Raw genomic sequence first — 5,165 nt, forward strand, 5'->3', positions numbered from 1 at the left:
ATCATGCCCTTATCAGTGGAACACTGGCGGAGGAGGAGAGGCTGTTTCATCCGGAACAAGGAGAGAATCCTTCCATTCTCGATCGTTGACCGTGAAAGAAATCAGCTGGGATTAGAGCCCAGGGCACAGTGATTGGATATTTTTTTCGATTTCCGAAGACATATTGGACAGCCGTTCCAGGGGCGTTTTCTTTCGTAACACTCGATAAAATTGTAATCCCTCCGGCACGATGAAACACGAAATTGATATGCGGATATCGTTGGAACGCGAAGAGGGGTTTTAATGTCTTGCTAGATGTTTTCAATGCTTGGCAATATTGATTAAATATGCCTGGCCGTTTATGGGCTTTTAATGGCCAGTTGGATTGTCGTTTAATTCGAGTACGCTGGTTGTGGTTCGTTCTATTGTTACACAGTATGGAGCGAAAGTTTGCGACCTCAAAATTGAAGTTGGAGAACTTTTGACTTGTACGCTGATATTTTCGTTTTGAATTTTATACATTCTAGGAAGTTTGACGTCACTCAGAAGGGTTGTTAATTTACGAAGGTATTTGTTTTCTGTTTCATCGTCTTCTATTTCATCGTGGCAAGTTGTTAAACTCAGAGTCTGGGAAGTTTTGTCACGTACTGTACCCTACGTTTAGCTGTTTAGTAATGGGAGGACGATTTGTTGGATAATAGTGTTCGTTATTGGATAGTTTTGTAATAGTATGTTGCATTAGATAATTCTTAGACTGGTCGTATCAATTGTGATATAATTTGTGCCTACAGTGTTACCAGTGGCGTGATTAATATTTATAGTGATGTCTATACAATATGAAGAAGCTGGTAGTATTTCTTCAAATTGAAGATATTCATTTTCATATAGTAATTATTATTAAGTGAAGTAATAGTTGTAATAAAAATAGTATATTAGTATAGTAAATAATTTATTCCATACGGTGGACAAATTAATTTCAGTGGTGATTGGTAGGGTTTCAGCTGCATTAAGTAGTCTATGTCACTTATGATCAGACCTTACTGATTGTGACGTACTAATGTCTCTTTCTGAAAATGAGGAATTACGTGTAATATTTAAATACACGTTGTAATGTTATTTTATGTAAAATATAATGCTACCAAAAATGATCGTTGTTTATAATTATAAAAAAATCTGTGAGTTACCATTTCAGATTATGCTTCAATGAAACTGAAACATTCGGTATTTCTACATTTGTACTGCAAATAACAAATTTCTGATGAAATTCATGAAACAAAATTTCACGAGAAAATAAATTATCCTCACCTATATCAAGTTCAATTCTCTCCCTCGAACGTGTCCGCAATTTTCGTGGAAATTCGAGACAATTGGTACGAAAATCAACAGGCTCGCATGTCGAGGGACCATAAAATCGCGTTTTATATTAAACCAGACGGCTTTCTTCTCATCCTGATTCGTGCGGTGAAAAGAAAAGGAACATGGGAGGGACGATAAATCGCGCCATTTTTAATCCGTGCAAGATAAAGGTAGATAGCGTCATTTCTTGACGTATTTTCCTCGAATTTCGATAAGAAGCTTCCACCCCTAGTCGATTCTTTCCTCACGATCTATCAAGGTACACGTCGTTAGGCTAGAAGGGAGAATCGACGCCGATAACATCGCTGGGGGGAAGAAAACGGACCTAACTTCGTACATAATTCTCTTTTTGTGGCTTTCGCGTCAATATTTCTCGTTACTTTTATGGAATTTTAATTAGGCAATTTGTTAGATACGTTTTATTAAACTTCCAATTTGAATAATTCTTTCGAATTTTTGACGTTCTTCAACGATAATTCTTTACCTTCTTTTAAGCAACATTCAGATTTTATGAATTATCATTTTGAATGTATAAAATAGATTGAAATTCGTGAAGGATAGCTTTCAATTTTTCCTTTGAATTATTGAAATAAAAAAGTATTGGAGAGATTTTTAATTATTTTACCAATTTTTCCTTTGCATCATTGCAGAGATTTTGAAATATTCCTTCAATATTTTATTTCATTTTTATTCAATAGTGATTATTTCTTAGAATACCAGATATTTCTAGAATCACATTCTAGATTACATTTTTTAAACTAAAGTTACTTTATGCGTAGCAATTTGAGTCAAACTGGAATTCGGTACAACTTTATAAAATTCGTTTGATTGAAATAATTATTTCGCTTCAAGTGAATGAAAGAGATCAATGATTTATTACACTTTGTTGTAAAATTCTTGGCACAGAGGGATATCCGTGAGAATTTCAAATTATTTAATTTCCACTTTTATCTTCCGTATAATTGAAGAATATAAGAGAATTCTAGAAATTCTTATTGCTTAATGTCTCTTGAGCGCCATTGGCATGTAGGATCTCCTCTTGAACTGCGAGACGTGAGTTGCGTAACAGAGGGTAGATTCCCGTATCTACCCTGTGAAAAATTATGTTCGAACACGAATTCAGCTTGCAGATAGCAGACCCTCGGTGATAAATTTCGCAAAAACTTTTCAGCGCACCTGGGAAATTTTTATTTCTGTATCTTCCCTTATCGCGATAAAGAGGGGCTTTACTTTCCGGTTGGAAATGAGAATGAGAATGCGAAAATGGCTTGAGATAGGGGTACCGAGAAGTAATCGAAGATTCGTTCAATATTTCTGAATTTTATTTCACAATTCAGTCTCTTCAACTATCTTCCGTTCGATTAAATATGACTCACAAGTAGAAAAGTTAAAAAATTGATACGAATTATGTGCTTTTTAATAATTCCTCAACAAATTTAGTTTTTTCTTTCAAGAAAATTGTGTATTAATAATAATACATTATTCTTACTGTTAGCCAATCAAATGAGATTTTTTCACACTACAAATTAGCAATCGGCGGTTGTACCAATTGTTCAGTTTTATTTACAATTGGTCTAATTTATCGATTGCACTTTTCCCAATAAAGCAATTCTGAATAATTCGTATGCAAATGCAGATCTGAATTTAGGGAATAATTTATTATGTACCTAAATTCTGCACATTTTCGGTGGCTAAAAATGGAGAACGTCGGAAAAGATAATTCCACCGTGTCTTTCATTCGCAAATCATATTTCATTCAGCGTGACACGTTTGCCCATTTAGATTTATGAACCATGTAGCTCAAAGAGGCCTCGTGTTGGTTGTTTGCAACCTTGTTATATGGGTCAACGGGGGCCAGGAATCACACAAACAAGCTCTAGTTACAGTGTGTAAGCAAAAGCAATCCAGTCAACTGTCAACACACATTTCCTAAGACAGCTTGAACTTCACACAGATTACACATATCCTCGATTAAGCGTATGTTGCTTAACATTCGAAGTGTGTCAATGTTCGAGCTCCTCTCTAGTTAGGATTGACAATCGAGCCGCTCTAATAATTGAATTTATCAAATTTTTTTTATTTACGAGGAGCTAAGCACCAAGCATGTGCTTTCACGTGAAAGTTGAAGGTTGGAATTATTTTGGCTTCCGAGTGGCTCAATTTAAGGTAGAAAATTGAGGTCGAAGGGGTTGATAGTGTGAACCTTTTCCAGTGATGTAGTAATCGAGATATTTCACTCCCTTCGAAATTCTCAAGTCGATGTCAAAATACCTTTTTATGAATTCTTGGTTTCTCTGGATTGGAATTAGAATTTTGTTCCATACGCCACGAAGTTAGAAAAGCAATTATTAACCCTGACATACTAAAATTAATTGTTTGTGGCATTAATGTTAATTTAATGGCGCACAGTGTACACTGTGCACTAAAAATTATATTTACATTCGTTTCAGTAACTTCGTTAACATTAAGATGAATTAACAAGTGCACATTTGTTGAATCCAATAACTTTTTTACATCGAAGGATAAGTGTTTTTATTAAACTATATTGTCGAGCGAAAATATGAAAAGAAAAGTATATTTTAAAAAATTCTATACACAGTTGATATCTTACGTTTAAACTTGAATCGATCGCAAACTTTGCAAAGTGGTAGAAGTATATATTCTGAAGCATCCTCAACTATAACTTGAACCACTAGAGCAGCAATTTTCATTGCTCATTGTCCGCCAATGATTCTCGTTGTCAGTTTCTCAGTTAACTTTCAGCTTGCACGAGCTAAGATACACAAATCCTGAATGCAACGAGTTAAAGACTCTCTTGTGTCTTCTCTCAACCTAAGTGATTCAGAACCTCAACCATACATTTCTGTGCGTACAGTATGTAACAAAAATTCGAGCACACTGAAACACCTTTAATTTATGTATTGACATTTTTTCTCGAAATTTTAAACATTTTAGACTTTTCACTTGTTTTGAATATATTTCAGTTAGTGTACTTGAGAAAGGCTCTTTTACTGTTTTCCATTTCATATCTTCTCGTGAATTAAAAAACCTTTAATTTACTTATTGACATTTTTTCTTGAAATTTGAAACATTTTAGAGATTTGACTTATTTTGAAAGTAATTTAAATTAAAATTCACTCGTTTTGAATATATTTACATTAGTATACTTGAGAAAGGCTCTTTTACTGTTTTCCATTTAATCGTCATAAAGTATATAAGATCCCTATTATATGAATTTTTTTTCTGCAATTTAATTAATTAATTTGCTATCCCATAATTATTCCATGCAGACGTAGTTCAGAGTCCAGAAACTTTTGTTACACACTGTATAACGAGAAGACACAAAGGAGAGCTACGATGATCTCAGTTGCAATTGTTCGGCAACATGCATAGATCGGAGTGCGAATTACCGATGCACGTTGCAGCAGCAATTAAAGGCATCGTACGGATAGTCTGCCCAAATCTACCACGTGGAACATGCAGTTATGCAATGCAAGGACATCGTACACGCCACTTGACTTAGGAAACCTGTCCGCAATCCTGTAGTCTCTGTGCCTGGCGTTCATCGTTGATTTGTGGTATGCTGATACGTAGATGCAAAGAATTCTCTGGTCTTTTAGGATTTTCTTCATTACGAACGTGAATTCTCGATAATAATTGAAATTGATTGGAAAATGATACGTAGGTATTATAGAAAGCGTGTGTCAGAAATTTTTCTAAAATTGGAAGTAAAGAAAAGTATAGCAATGTATCTGTACAGTGTATTGGATTTTTTGAAATTTAGAAATCATGACAGTTTCTTTACTATTCAAGTTACTGGTTAGTATCAT

The sequence above is a fragment of the Habropoda laboriosa genome, unplaced genomic scaffold, assembly GCF_001263275.1.
Source record: "Habropoda laboriosa isolate 0110345459 unplaced genomic scaffold, ASM126327v1 scaffold22, whole genome shotgun sequence".
In the NCBI taxonomy this organism is placed as follows: domain Eukaryota; kingdom Metazoa; phylum Arthropoda; class Insecta; order Hymenoptera; family Apidae; genus Habropoda; species Habropoda laboriosa.